Source organism: Ambystoma mexicanum, chromosome 13 (genome assembly GCF_040938575.1).
Source record: "Ambystoma mexicanum isolate Mex_15411 chromosome 13, UKY_AmexF1_1, whole genome shotgun sequence".
Taxonomy (NCBI): domain Eukaryota; kingdom Metazoa; phylum Chordata; class Amphibia; order Caudata; family Ambystomatidae; genus Ambystoma; species Ambystoma mexicanum.
Window position 1 is genome coordinate 781489694 of NC_090938.1, and position 16323 is coordinate 781506016.

Sequence of the window (16323 nt, forward strand, 5' to 3'; positions counted from 1 at the left end):
CTATTCACAAAGAAAAGGTGGTTTTGCACTCTCACTCATGTTTTGGGCCTAAATTCATCAGTATCCAGTAATAAGGTGGCCAAAAAATTGCTGTTTTTACAATAAATCGCAGCAAAAAGGCTGTGGTGTGACCCGATAAAAGTGTGTCCATTATACCACACAAGGGGAGCGGGGGTTGCAGCGGAGTCCCCCGACCCCCTTGTGCAGTATAATGGGACTGGGGGTTGCGGGGGACCTACATGCATTGCGGGGGCTCCACCACAGCCTTTTTGCTGCGATTTCTTTGAAAACGCCCATTTTCGCTGCCACTTTATTACATGGAGCAATTCATCTTGACATTCCATGTAACCCAATCAATCAAACTTCCAACTTTCTTTCAAAACCCCACTATCTTGGCCGAAAGAAGCCTCCATACACTGGATGTAAGAAGAGCAGTAATATACTAACTTGAAAAGACCAAGCCACTAAGAAAAACTAACCAATCCTTTGTCCCTGTGGCAGCTGGTAGAGAAGGGGACCCTGTCCCCAAGTCAGCTATTTCCAAGTGGATTGTAAATTGCACCATGCTGTGTTACTCTCTCGTCAAAAGAGATCTGCCCTTTATGCTATACCTAGAGCACACTCTACTTGGGACATACGGGCTACCACAGCATTCATTGCAAATGTTCCTCTAGAATAATTTGCAAAGCAGAAACGTGGAGTTGCGTTTATACTTTCACACATCACTACTGCTTAGACACAAACACTCTAAGTCTGATTTTCAGATGGGGCAGGCAGTATTAACACATCTCTTTGCTGCTGTTCCTTCACACTTCCCACCACCATCTTCAGGTATTGCTCATTAATCTATGCACAACATGTGATCTAAGCAGATTCACAAACATCAGAAGACATACATTACTCAGCGTAATCGTATTTTTGATGGTTGTATCTGCTTAGATACACATGCGTCCAACCTTCCTCCCCTCTTGGAGAAGAAGGAACATAGAAATCTTACACCTACTTTCTTCTGTACTCACTCACATCTCTGTAAGGCTCCTTCATGGCAGAACAAAAACGACCAGTGGGACCTCGACGCATGAAGGATTTTGGGTACACTACACATCACGTTAGGGATAGCGTTAGAGTCACGCCCATGTCGACGTCCCTTTCGATCTTCGAAAAAAAACATGCAATACTCTGCAAATTCCACTAGAAGATAAAACTATCCGAAATACAATTACGGTGAGTAATGTATGTCTTATGTGGCTAGAATGGCATTTAGGTGCAGTCAGTCTTGTCATTTCACACTGTGGTATTCAACATCGACATGGCCCTTCTAATGAAGCTCATAAAAACTCATGGACTGTCCTTCTACAATTATGTAGCCAAAACTCAGCTCATTTTCAAGATGACTACCAACAATGACCCCAACAACACCCTCCATAAATGACTCACTGATATAAACATCTGATTGACAAATAACAATCTTAAACTAAACCCAACCATAACGAAAATAATGATAACCCCTAGAGACAACAAACCAACACAAACAACTCTTGTCTGGACCCTGAGTATGGGAACTGTGACAAATCAAGTGTATTTGCCCCTTCTCCCCAAGGTGAAGCCACCCCCTTTGAGGCTCGGGAGGTGAGCTGCCTCTGCAAGACCCTCCCTAGGGGTATAGGCAAGAGGGACCTCAACAGAAGTGGCCCCCGCCTATATGGGGACCAGGACTCACTTTCCGATGATCAGCCTATATGGACCTTCCTGCTATAAAGACTAATCTGTCATCCTTATGGTGGGCTACTGACAATCTGGAAAGAAAACAGCAATACAGAGAAAAGGAAATGCCTGCTTAAATAGAGACATGCATATAACTGGGAAGAGTGAATCGGATGCTGAGAGAGAGCAGGATACGCAGGGGAAGCCTCCTGACATGTTGATGACATGTTGATGCTTGCCAGAGGCAGAGCAGAACGAAGCCGCAGAACCCACAACTTCAGGAGTAGCAAGTAGCCGAGGAGAGAGAGGCTGGAAATCTGATGAATGCAGCAACGCCAGAACTGTTGCTGATATGGGAAGATGCCACCCATACAAGCTGGTGGTGTGAGCACATTGACAACTTACTGGACAAGAGGCCCAGCCAACAAAGCGAAACCCCAGGTGTTGGGAGCGTTGTCGGCTTCCTACCGGCCATTTACGCAGACGGCCTCCGAGAACCCAAGCACCAGAGAGTGTGCTGGAAGAAGAGGGATTCTGCTGCAGGCACTGAAAAGTGCCACTGAGGAACCAAGTACCCGACAGTGTGCAGAGCTCCGGGAGGGCCTTCTACAATAAAGCACAAGACCAAGCTGAGAAAAGGACAAGCCGAGTAACCGAAAGCGTGCCAAGCCCCGCAACGTTCTCCTACAAGGAAAAGGTATCAGGGAGAGGCAGGAGGCTGCTCAAGCAAGGAAAAGGACTCTCGAAAACGTAATTTGGAATGTCAAGCAGTAAAGGAACATTGGAAAAAAGACAAAGCCATACAGAGTGTGACAAACAAGGATGGTTGGGAAGTAGGTAAAATGTGGAAAGAAATACCCTAGAAAGAAAGGGTAAATCTCCAGAGAAGGAGATTTGAAGAACCAAGGCGGCCAAGAGAACAAGGCCTTAAAAGAGACAATATAGTGTCATGAAACCCAGAGAGGGTGACTAGTGATTTAAACAAGGTCAAAGTGATTAGTGGAAAGATTGAATCACAAGGATACAAGTGCTGTCTGAGTAAAAACCAGAGACTCTGGCGATATCTCAAGAAACACGTAGTTAGGAAGGAGAGTTCAAAAGACGTAAGCATATATGAAGAGCTACACAAACTCATGACGCAAATATCAAGAGACTAGTAGATCCAAATAACTTTGGAAAATCTCTATTCTAATACAAAGGCATTGGTACATCAACCAGGTGAAGAGATAAGACGGTGATAGAAAGATGAAGCCTCTTTGGAGAATGACCAGGAGAAGAAAGACATTCTTTTGGACTATATTTGAATTATTCCTAATGGTGATGGCGTCGGGTAGAATTAGGTTTGGGACTGAGGACAATTACGTTTGACTTCCTGACAGTAGACAAGCACCTTTAGTTAATTTAGATAGGTAGGGTGATCCAATTTCATTAAACACCAAACTAACATGTTCTCGTTGTGCCTGAATCCTTCTTCTGACCCGCCACATATGGCGTCGGCAGTGGGATGTCAACCGACTGATAGAAGTTGGGGACCCGTACTGCCTATGAAGTTAACGCCAAGGGCTAAAACCCTACTGTAGCTACTGAACAGTCCATAGGCTTTGATTTGCATAGTGTAAGAGAAATTATGATTCCGTCAAATGAGAGAAGGTTTATAGCTACAGGACTCCCTCACTCTCTACCGCAGGTACCTATATTTGATTACCTTCATTTCAGGGCTAGCCTGGAGATGGGGCCTAGATGTCATGGGGGTAATAGATCCTGACTTCAGGGGAGATGTTGAAATCCAAATACACAATCACGGAAACAATCCCTACACCGTTAATGAGAGGGAGAAAATAGCCCAAGGGATTCTAGAATGCATCTTGTTTCCGAGATCCCAAGAAGTGGAGGAAATAAGAGAGACCAAGAGGCACTCGTAGGGTTTTGGAGAAGCAGATATTCTCTTAAACGAAACCTACCAAGAAGCGGTGGAGGAGGTTATTCCCCTTCACAATTTGGCTTTTACACAAAGAAATTACCAAGTCCTCACAGAGGCTTTTGTTATGGTGGCCATTGAAGAAAATGGGCGCAGCCAGGCCAGACCTTTTTTCTTCATTAAAACAAGGTTTATTGTATCAGGGGGTGGGTATAGAGATGGATGGCTCACACTGAACACAGTCATTCCCTGGAGCCATAGAACATCTGTGTTACAGCTAGCCCATTCCCATCCGATGAACTTTCACCAAAGGGTGGGAAACGCTCAGAGCCAGGTAGTTCCAATGTTCTGCTGGCCTGGAATGCTTGCAGACATTAATAACTATGTCTTGGCTTGCAACATCTTCCAAATGACTGCAGCAATGCCTCTCCCGATAGCACACTTACAAACCTTGCCAATTATCGAGGTCCCTTTCTCTAGAATAGCGATGGACATTGTGGGCCCGCTTGAAACATCTATGTTAGGAAACAAATACATTCTGGTGATAGTGTATTATTCCATCCGATATCCTGAGGCATTTCCACTTCGTACTAACACCATCTAGCAAATTCTAAAACATCTGATACCCTTTCTTTCTAGAGTGGGATTTCCGAAGGAGATCCTTACCAACCAAGACACTATCTTCATGTCCTGTCTGATGCAAGAGGCAAATGAGTAATTAAACATCAAACCCCTAAGAACTTCAGTCTATCATCCTGAGACCAACAGGTTGGTCCCTAGTTTGAATCAGATCTTAAAAAGAATATTGTGCAAACTGGTTGAAACTGATGAAACGAATTAGGATATGATGATTCCATGGGCTTTATTTGCATTCCCGAAGACCCCTTAGGCATCCCAGGGATATTCCCCATCTGAGCTTCTTTATGGGAAGGAACCTCGAGACATTCTAGACATGCTAAAGAAGACATGGGAAGAGAGAGAAGAAGTAATGTTATCAATTTCGTACACGGCACAAAATTGAGAACCCATATGGCGGCCATGAGAGAAATTGTGAAACAACACATAGGACAAGCCCAAATATTTCAAAAGGCAGTCTATAATAAACACGCTGTGGCCAGGTCTATTTTTGTGGGTCAATTAGTCCTCTTTCTCCTCCCCACAAGTGAAAATTAAAAAGATCTGCCAGTGGTATGGAACATATGAAGTTCTAGGGAAAAAAGGTCCCTTTAGTTGTTTAATATCCCAACCAGACAGACGGCAGAAAAAGCAGATCTACCATATTAACTTAATCAAAAATGGAAGGTGAACCCTAGTGAGACAACTGCAGTTAATTGGCAGCCCTTCTTACTGACTCAGAAAATGGAAAATACATTAATTTCCCCGAAGTTGGCTCCTTCCCAACAGAAAGATCTCAGCGACCTACTGGCTGAATTCCCTGAGGTGTTTTCAAAACAAACAGGTAGTCGCCTATTTCTTCCACTATGTCTGAACACCATCAGGGAAGACTATAAACCTAAATCCTTACAAAATCCCAGAGGCGAGAAGCAAAACCATTTAACAGGAAATAGAGAAGATGCTGAAGGCAGATATCATCGAGCCCACCGAGTCGTTGGTGCTCCCCTATTGTACTAGTGGATAAGCTTGCCCACTCTTGGCAATTCTGCATCGATTTTAGAAAAGTTAATTTAATTTCCGTTTCCATTTTCGACAAATACCCTATGCCACAGATCAATGATTTAATAGAAAAATTGGGCTCAGCCAAATGCATAGCTGCATTGGATCCGACAAAAGGATATTGGCAAGTTCCATTGAATCCAGCGGATAGGGAAAAAGACAGCCTTTTTGACACCTCAAGTCCTTTTTCAATTCAAGGTCCTTCCCTTTGGATTACATGGAGCACCTGCCACCTTTCAACGGGTTATGGACAGGGTACTAAAACCATATACTACTTTCAGTGGTGCCTATCGCTACGACATAGTCAATCACAGTAACATCTGGCCAAAGCATGTATACCATCTGTACTCGTTCGCCTGTGACCTCAAAAAAGCAGGATTGAGAGCCAACCCATGAAAGTGCCATCTAGCCCAGTCGGCCATAAAGTATCTTGGTAATTCGTAGGAAAAGGTCTCATCCAACCCCAGGTGGAGAAAGTGAAGGCAGTACAACCAACAGGAACACCTAAAACAAAAAGAGAGCTTTGAGCTTTCCTGGGATTAACCTGTACCTACAGGAGGTTTATCCTAAACTAATCAACTCTGGCAGTCAATTTGACTGAAAAATTATCTCCCAAACCCAGAAATTCAAGAGGAACAGAGAAGACCAAGTTAGTTTTCAGGGCCTGAAAACCATCCTCTGTCAGGAGCCAGTTCTTTAAATGCACGATTTCGACTAAATGTTCCTGCTGCAGACGGGCGCTTCTAAAGTGGCGTTGGGAGCAGGTGTATCCCTGTAGTATGATGGTATTGAGCAGCCTGTACGCTACACCAGCAGGGAACTCTATCCAAGAAAAAGCATATGCCACTGTGAAACTCAAGGCTCTCTCAATCAAGTGGGCAATTCTATATCTTTGATACTACCTAACTGGGAGGAGGTTTAGGATGATTTCCAACCACTCACTGTTAACTTGGATGAGCCTCAGGGAAGACACGAACCCGAGGGTAATGAGGGGGTTTCTGGACCTACAACCTTTTTGTTTTACTGTGGAACATTGAAAAGGAAATTTAGACTTTTTTTAGCAGCCATCACCCTGAAGTGAAGGGTATGTGACCAATCAAGGGTTTTCCCCCTTTCTCCCCAAAGGGGAGCCACCCCCTTTGAGGCGAGAGAGGTGAGCACACTCTGCAAGACACTCCCTAGGGGTATGGGAAAGTGGGACCTCAAGGGTAGTGACTCCATCTTAAGGGACCAGGGCTCCCTTTCCGATGAGGAGCTCCCTAAGCCCAATACCCTATCAGCCTACATGCGTCTGCCTGCTGTAAAGACTAATCTCTCATCCTTATGTGGGACTACTGACAATCTGGAAAGAAAACAAGAAACAAGAAATGTCTCTTTAAATAGAGACCTGCATATAACTGGGACAAGTGACTCTTATGCTGATACAAACTCATGAAACAAATATCAAGAGACTAGTAGACTCAAATAACTGTGGGTGATCTATATTCTAATAGAAAGGCATTGGTACAGCAACCAGGAGAGCCTATAAGGCGCCCATACAAAGAGGAAGCCTCTTTGGAGAATGACCAGGAGAAGAAAGACTTTATTTTGGCCTATACTTGAGTTATTCTTAGTAGTGGTAGTGTCAGGTAGAATTAGGTTTGGGACTGACGACTATTACTTTTGAATTCCTGACAGTAGACAAGCACCTGTAGTTAATTTAGAGAGGTAGAGAGATCCCTCTGGAAATAGGGAAAGATATGCATTTCTGGTATAATTTCATTAAAAACCAAAGTAACATGTCCTCCTTGTGTATGACTCTTTCTTTTGACCGGCCACAGAACCCCACCTAAATCCTCAAATGTGATTAAAAACCTGGGAATACTGATGGATAGCGCTGTCACCCAGGAACCACAGGTCAATGCAATATCAAACACATTTTTCTTTCACCTTAGACTAATAAGAGGGATCCTACCTTACCTCAACTTCCCACACTGAACCCTTGCTATCACATCCTTGGCATTATAAAGAATAGACTACGCCGATAGTCTCTACCCATGAATGCCCAAACACCTCATCAAAAAACTGCAACGCATCCAAAACACAGCAACACGAATGCTGATAAGACTACATAGAAGAAGCCACATCACCCCAGGTCAGAGACGTTTACATTGGCTACCAGTCAAGAAATGAATTAATTTCAAAGCCTTCTGCATTTTCCACAGATCACTACACAGGCAACAAGCCGAATTCCTTCAAGCAAAAATCCCCGACACATACCCAGAAGAACCTTAAGATCTAGCACCGACCTCCAAATAGAAACAGGGCACTATGAGAAAACTTAACTCAGATTTGATTTGATTTATTGTTTGCTTGTTAGGCGATTATATACAATAAGAAAATACTGTTTCAAAGCACCCACATGGCAGGGAGGGAGGGTGGTAAATACAATACAACACAATATTAAGAGCAGAGGGGGAAGAGGAAGAGTGACAAACCTACTATGCCATGTGAGTATTCCGAACGTGCAAGTGCAGAAAGGAAGAGGGAAGAGTAGGTAAGTGCTGAGGAGTCTGAGCTCATGGGTGAGCCATGGACGAAGTGCTAGGAATGTTGAGTGCTGCACAGCCTGGGCCGCAGGAGGAGTAAGTGCGAGTCTCCAGAGCACAGGGTCTGCAGATCTAAAGTGCTGTGGATAGATAGGAGCTGAGAAGAATTGGTTTGGGAGGTCAAGGCCCCAAAGATGCATAAGTGCCAAGAACACTGATTCAGCAACTGTGGGATTAGCAGACGAGAGAAGGAGGGAAGGAGGAGGAAAAGAGGAAAGTCTTAAGGGGCTTCCGGAATTTTAGAATGTCCTGCTTAAGGCGCAGGGGGAGGCTATTCCAAACGAGGGAGCCTACAGATGAAAGTGAGCCCCCCATGCCCTCTTTTTGGAAAAAAAACGCTTTATACACAAAGTGTTGGTGCCAGAGGAGTGAAGTGGTCTAGAGGGAGAGTATTTAGTGAGATAAAGTTGAAGATAGTGTGGTCCCCGGGCCCAGACAGCCTTGTGGATGATGCAGAGGGATTTGAATTTAATCTGAGCAGCAACCGAGAGCCAGTGAAGACTTTGTAGAGCAGGAGAGATGCATTCCCTGGGCTTAAGGCCAAGGATAAGTCTTGCTTGCCTATTCTGGATAAGCGGAAGGGGTCGAAGAGTGGAGGAAGGAAGATTCAGGAGGAGGCTATTGCAGTAGTCAAGTCTAGAGAGAACTAGGGTTTGGGTCACATTGAGCCTCTGGGGGAAAGTGAGAAAAGGTACAATTCCTTTGAGAAGGAAGGGCTGAAAGTGGGACTTCTTAGCAATGTCCTGAATGTGAGGGAGGAGAGAAAGGAGTCGAAGATGATCCAAAGTGTCTCGCTTCAATTGAAGGAGGAGGGGGAGAGCCCAAGGAGGAAGGCCAGAGTGAGGGGAAGAAAGAGGGAGCAGGGGTCCCATTGGTAAGGATCTCAGTTTTACAGGCGTTGAGGCAGAGATCATTGGAGTCGCATCAGGACTGGATGGCAGATAGGCAGTCAGGGATGATGGGGGGTGCAAGAGGGTCAGCAGGGAGTCTGAAGAAGAGCTGTGTGTCATCTGCGTAACACAGGAGGTTGGATGAGAAGGAGCAAATAAGGCGTGCAAGGAGAGCAAGTAGATGTTAAAGATCCAAGGGGAGAGTATAGAACCCTGGAGGACACCACAGGTGGAGAGGGAAGTAGGAGAGGAGAAGGTGCCCAGGATGACTTGGGAAGAGAGGTTAGTGAGGGAAGAGGACAGCCAATCCAGTGCCCGTCCCGAGATACTAAGTGTATCTTTTCACTGGAACCATCTTTTCCATTTTCATAGCAAAACTATGGAACTCGATTCTAAAAGGAAATCAGCGTGACGGAATACCACCGAACCTTCAGGAAACCACTAAACACATGGTTATTCAACTCACAGGGATAAGGTAGATCCACAGGTTTCTAACAATTTAACGATTGGGAACCCTCTTTAACTGCATACACCCACCTTAATGACACCCAACATCTGCACGCCTATGCTAAGGTGAACCCCCCACAAAAGAAAACAAAACATTAGCTCAATAATATCCCGAGACCACCATAATCCTACCAACGATTTCCCTTCTCTACCATACCCCCCCACTACACACAACTAGATGACTACCAAACCACCCTCCTAAAACACCCGTCATTCTCAGAAAACGACTGTCACACCCAAATAGCCTCTAACACCCAACAACACAATCACTGGACAACGCCCTTCTGGAAAATATAAAGATCCAGTGTACGAAACAAAGCTCACCCAGTTATTGTATAACCGGTTATTCATGGTTATACACAGATGAGCACGGCCTGCCTGTCCATCTCTCGCCCCTAAGAAGCCCCACCTCCTTTACCTTACAGAGCCATGAGCGTGCACATTCACCAGCCGCCACTTTTCCAATGCCCCTCAGAACTGATGGTATGACCAGAAGGCGTCAGGTGGCATCACAGCCGGAAATGGACAGTGAAGAAATGAGTTGAGTAATAATAATAGCACCTTTCATTTACCCCCGAGAGACACTCCAGGTCATTATGTGCATCTCTCCAGTCCAGGTTTTTACAGTGTGTTGGAAAAGGGCTAATACAGACTGCATTCAGTGTGAGTGACGTCATGGCAGGGTGGAGAGAGCAAAGAGAAAAGGTGCTTAGGAAAAAATATGCTAACTGCGTATTGGCCATTCCAGAAAAGAGTAAATACAGCAACACCTGCCAGCAGCAGCAGCACCCAACTCTTTCCAGGAAATACCAAAAGAACAGACCGTTCCGTTCAACTCTTTATTTGCCATTTGCAAAGGACATGCAAATGAATTTAACAGAAGAAGGACTCACACAGCGGGGGTCAGAAACGAAAATGCGACTAAATGATAAATGAGAGAAGAAAAAGAGGGGATAACAACTCTTAGACAGAAAAGAAGATGCCTGAGAATTGGTGAGCGACAGGAAAGAAAGAAAGGGGGAAACAGGCGAGTGAAAAAAACAATGAAAGGAAAGAGAGAGGAAGAAATAGAAGAAGAAAGAATCAGGGAACAAAGGAGGACTAGGATACGAGCTAGAGGAGGAAAGGGGAAGAGGAAAAAGAGTAGGAGAAAGAAGGAGGAAGGGGAAGAGGAAAAGAGTGGGAAAAGGAAGAAGGAACATAGGCAGGAAGAAATGGGAAAGGGAAAAGAGAGTAGGAGAAAGAAGGAACAGGCAGAAGAAGAAAGGGGAAGAGGACAAGTTAGTGGCCGAAAGATGAACCCATGGAGATAAGGGGAGAAACGGAAGAAGAGAAAGAGTGAGAGAAAGAAAGATGAAGGAATAGAGACGGGAATAGGAAAGGGAGACTGAGAGAAGGCCAAAGTGACAGAGAAGAAAGGGGGAGCGGAAAAAGTCAAGAACCAGAAGGGACAGAGATGCGGAAGAAAGGGAAAGAGGAAAAGAGAGTGGGAAAAAGATGAAGTAATAGTGACAGTAAGAGGAAAAAGAGACGGAGCAAGACGACCGAACAGAGATACAAGAGAAAGAGTGGGAGAAAAAAGAAGGCACAAAGACAAGTGAAAGCAGAAGAAGGGAGAAGAAAAAGGCAAACGAAGAAGGGACAAGAAGAGAGGGACTGGCGAGAAAGGAGAGCATACAAAGAGAACGTAGGTAGAGGAAATAATCGATGGAAGAAAAGAGTAATAGAGAAAGAAGAAGGAGGACCAGTAGACGGTAAGAGGGGAGTGATAAGCTTGTGGACGACAAAACATGTGTAGCGACCATAGAGAGACCGGAGGAAACGAGCAGAAAAAGAGGTAAAGACATAAAGGGCAGGAGGCTAGCAGGCAGAGAGGAAAGAACGAAGAATAACAGAGGAAGGGACGCGAGACAGGAACGAGGAAGGAGCAAGAAAAAAAGAAAACCGCCCCTCAACAGACACATATGTAGCACCCACAGCTCAAATGCAGCGCTCTTTCAGACCCAGAAGACACCACAGGAACGACCAAAAACCAACAAGCTCTCTCAAGCTATGCTCCTGCATTCTGCAGTCTCGAACTCTCAAAAACTTCACGAAACCCCTGACCCCCTTATAAATCCCTTTAATAGGACGTAAAACCCTTCAGTTCCCTTTTCACTCCTCCCACGCAATGCCCACAGCCTGGCCTTTTCTCCCCAGGACCCCTCAAAACACATTACCCTTGTCTGTAACTTGGTAACCATTCCCCAAGCACTGTAAAGTGTGCATCTGTAATGCGCACAACTCGTGAGTGCACCCTCTTACCTGGCGCTACGTAAAGTGCTTTGCTACTTCATGGGGCCAGTTCAGCACTATAAACAGAAACTAAGAAAATAGCACAGAGAGGAAAGAAAATGACCAAAAGGAGTGTTAATGTGAAAATGCTGAGCAAGAATACAAAATGGGAAATAATAAAAGAAAAAAGGAAGGGGAGGGAGAAAGCAGGAGAACATGTGCTGTACCAAAACTCGAAAGTAACAAATCATTAAGATGATGGACCGTGAGCGAGTACAGGATTGGATTTATTTGGGTGTCAATGCAAACGATCAAGAGTCTGATTTGCCCTCAAGAATAAAATGCGCACAGCAATCTCCCAAGCGGGACTGATGCCAGCCAATTGTGACTTTCTTTAAGCAGGCCACCCAGAGCCACTGTACGGTGCAGAATCCAAGAGTATATCATCAGAATCTTTTGGGCTGGAAATCGAAGGAAAGTTTTGGAAGCAACTGTTGAACGTACCCCAGTGTGTACCGATGGCCATGATTAGATTCCAATTGGGGTTAATGTCGCTATATTGTATGTATACATGGAAGTTGTGTGCGCTATACAGGACATTTTTGCTAGCCCCCGGATCAGATCTACTGCTGCATGTAATAAATAGCAGCTCATGTATGATCAGCGAAACACACATTCACGGTTACTTGGAAGAGCACAGACAGCAACATGTTAATCGCCACAGATATTACAATAGAGTTGTTGCGGGATAATCCAACTTGTGCTAAGCAAAAATTACTTCAATCACATTGTATAGGGACAAGACAAAAAAAGTATTGTGTATTAGAACCTAAGATGCCCGTCACCATCTCATAGCAAATGCTGTTCTGTGGTTAAAACTCAATTTATGGCCAACAAGAGAAATCTTGGCAAGACGAAAAATCATTGATAGAACCCAAAACATGTATGGGTACTGTGAGCCCCTGAATAAACCTGAAACTTTGAAGCACTTGATTACAGAATGTCCAAAACTCAGAGATAAGCCTTCCTTCGACTTGAGAAGATATTGTAATCATTTTAAATCTGTTGATTTAGAAGCCCTTTGGCAGCATATCTTTTGTTCAAATTGGAATTCTCTTAGAATTGCAGCCATTAACTTTCTAACCGCCTCCCAACTGAATTTATGTACAGACATTTTCAGTTAAGATCGTTTAATAACCTGTTTCTATTTTATACTACTCATGCTACTTTGAACTATTCAGTCATTTTATGTTTATTTATTCAAATGATCATATATATAGTATTGTTCTAAATTTAATTTTTATTCTGTAAATATGTACTTTTTGTAATTGATTGTTTTTTCCTTTTTTAATTTTTTTATTTATTTGTATATGGCTTCAAAGAAACCTTTACACAATTCGTATACAAAAGTTAAAACATACAATTTACAGACACATCAATTCATTGTTTTCCATACATTTTGATCCTACAAATTGACTTAGCAGCACAACCTACACACTATGATTTTTTAACCGCTAAGGCATGACAAATCAATAATCTCTTTTAAAACAAACTATTAGCAATTAATACAGAATTACAATAGTTCACATTCTACTTTTGAAAAACGTACTACCGGCATTTGTAAAGGTATTTTGTTGTCAAAGAGCATACGCTTCCATAATAGCTCCAAATCTACTTTTGAGGCAACAGGGACAAAGCGCTGAAAATAAAGCTCCCTTTTCTGACTCAGCGCAGGACACTCAATTAAGAGATGTTTTAATGTCTCTCTATAACCACTGATTTTACAATGGCTACACAGAACTACTGCCTCAGATGTTTTAGTTCTAACTGCAACAATTTCTCCTGTGAGGAGAAGATTCTCCAACTTTTCTGTGGAAAAGAGTGTAGGTACGGTTCCGGAAGACCCATACATTTATTAAAGGATACCATGTGCCCATACAATTTATAATGACACAGTTTCTCCATTGTGCCGTCCCAGTCTGCATTTCTTAGTAATAGTTTAACTGTGTCTGGGTTATTTATAAGTGAACTCACTGACGCCCCTACTCTGTCCAAAAGATGTTTACAAATTTCCACCAGTTTTCCCATGAAGACAGATTTAGACGTACCGTTAATAAACTTGGTTGCCATATCATTGTATAAAGTCTCTCCGTTCTTACTTACGATATTCCGAAAAAGCAACAAGCATTTCCATTCAATGGTACTTTTTAATGACTGTAGCCCTAGTTCATATCTTATTGCTACAAACGGCACACTCTTTGGAAGACACCATGCCATTTTCCGCAATAGGATTGATTCCAATTTATCTGAGTCAATTTTGCCATGAATAAACGGAAATTCAATACCGTAAGTAATTTTCGGGATGGCCTTAAGGATGTAATATTTCACAAGTGGTAGGCAAGAAAAAGCCCCATATTTTTGGTCAACTATTTGCATCTGTAAACAGCATGTTTTATTTTCATCTTATAATGGCTGAGTGTTAGTGCTCTTTCCGGAGTATCACTCACATACAGACCCAAGTAAATTATGTTATGTTTGACTTCTAATTTCGTCTTATCTATAAACCAGTTTTTATTATGGAGTTTTTTTTTCCGAGTAAGACATAAAACATTTGATTTAAGGGCATTCACCGCTAAGCCATTTTTGGTCATATAAATGAAAAATGCTTCCAGTATGCGTTGCAACCCTACCGGGGTCCTGTCAAATAGAAGGTAATCATCCGCATAGGAGCACCAGCTTAATTTGTTACCTTCCACAGACGGCTGTATAAACGCTACTTTCTGCAAAAATGGGCCGATATCCGAAGTGTACAAGTTGTATAAGGTTGGAGCAAATATGCATCCCTGCCTTAAGCCATTGAAGGTGTTAATTGGTATTGAAAGAAGGCCGGCGTTGTTTAATCTGATCTGATCACTCGAGCCATCATGTAGATGAATTAAGATAGCCAAGATCTCTATCAGCATACCCAATCTTTGCAGTTTGCCCCAAAGATGTCCTCGATTCACTAGATTAAACGCCAGAGACAGATCCATACTGGCAATATATACTGGCGGAGCATTCTTTTTCCAGCCTATCTCTTGTAGGAGATTTATAAGAAGGCCTCCTGCCAACGTACCACAGTTTTTTCTAAAACCACATTGCTGTGAGCACAAAATAGATTTGTCAGATATCCATTCATCTATTTGGTGCAATATCAAACCAGCAAAGATTTTAGAGTCCGAGTCTAAAAGCGCAATAGGCCTATAGTTGGAGGGTGTGAGTCTATCGCCCTTTTTGTATATTGACACAATGAATGACATTTTCCACGTTAGTGGGATAGATTTAGTGCGCCCGATATCTTTGAATAAAATTTCCAACGCTGTTGCCCAAGTGTCGGGATCCCCTTTCATTAACTGATTGGATATACCATTAGGTCCTGAAGCCCTCGACCGGCTGGAGGCCATAATTGTCTCCTTTATTCTCAAGAAGGAGAAGTCACATTTCCATGCAGCTGTTTTTAAATGTTTTAAGGTTTCTGTCTTGAATGAGCCTAATTCACCCTTTGCATATAGATTAGATATATGTTTCACCCAGACATGTTCATTAATTGGATTTAGGGAGCCTTCCATGTTCATAGGAGGATTTTTGTTGACCAATTGCCAAAATTGGCGTGCCGAGTTATGGTTTAAGGCAGCTAGCATGTTTTCATTATCAGTTTGATATAATTTACATTTATAGCCTCTTATCCAATTTTTATATTGTTGTTTTAAATGTCTCCCACCATCCTGTAATGCAGAATCGGAAATTTGCAAGGATTTTAATTTTCTTAAGTGTCTACGTAGGAGGGTCTTGGCCTGCATGACTATTGTGTAGTGTTTATGTATGTGTGGTTTAATTACAATTGTTGACCTTGGTTTTTTCACAGATGTGTCAATCAGATTTTTAAAAAAGTTCCCCACATTTGCATGCGACAAGCTTACACATTTCTCTGTATGACTAGTCATGGAAAAAAAATTTCTTAAGGATGTATTACACGCTTCAACATTTCCCTCATGCCAAATTATCCTGTTCCCCCTTTGATTAGGAAGAACATCAATTTGCATTTTTTCATGGGCCTCACTTCCTCTAACAACCATCAAATCCAGTTCCAGCATACCATGATCACTCATCAAAGTCATACTTATTTCAAAGTGTATTACTAGGTTAAGGAGCATTTCTGAGGCATATATGTAATCAATCGCGGAAACCTTATCCCCCGCAGACCAGGTTGTATATTTTGCCTCAGTTCTAAGTTGTTGGTGTACTGATCTTAGGCCCCATGATTTAAAGAACCAGTTCCAGATTCTCGCATCAGATGTCTTATCCGATATGCACATCTTGACCATATACTCCGAAGTCTGATCAAATACTTAGCTGGCACTATGTGGGCATCTTTAGTGTCTGACATCAAACATAACATATTCGTGTTTAGATCACCCATTAACATCACTTGGACTCCCGGAAAGCGTACTGCACAGTCCACCAGTGTTGACTCTATATTTAGGAGAAGCGTGTATAGATCACATCCTGGAGTCCATTATATATTCCATAAAAGAATATGAGACAATAAAGGGGAATCACAGATTTCCAATAAAGTTCCCAGAGCATGCGGGAACTCTCTATATGTCTCTTTGATCATAATCCCACATTTAAGCTTTATTGCTGTAATAATACCTCCAGACAGGCGGCCAATAGGACCTTTAGTAGCCAATAAATGTACACATTCAAATCCGTCCATTTGTTCCCTATT

At 42.9% G+C, this 16323-nt stretch overlaps 1 protein-coding gene across 3 annotated transcripts in view; it reads right to left on the bottom strand.

The window, feature by feature from the left end:
* The window catches only part of LOC138521948 (uncharacterized), a 334921-nt gene that overhangs the window by 218814 nt on the left and 99784 nt on the right, over positions 1-16323 (bottom strand). The window contains exon 1 of one of the 3 annotated variants that reach the window (XM_069635122.1): positions 9843-9905. The exons of 1 other annotated variant lie outside the window; for it this stretch is intronic. The gene's annotated coding sequence lies outside the window, so the exon portion shown is untranslated. Of the gene's footprint in view, positions 1-9699; positions 9788-9842; positions 9906-16323 lie in introns of those variants that run through there. One more of the 3 variants, XM_069635124.1, reaches the window with a different exon arrangement.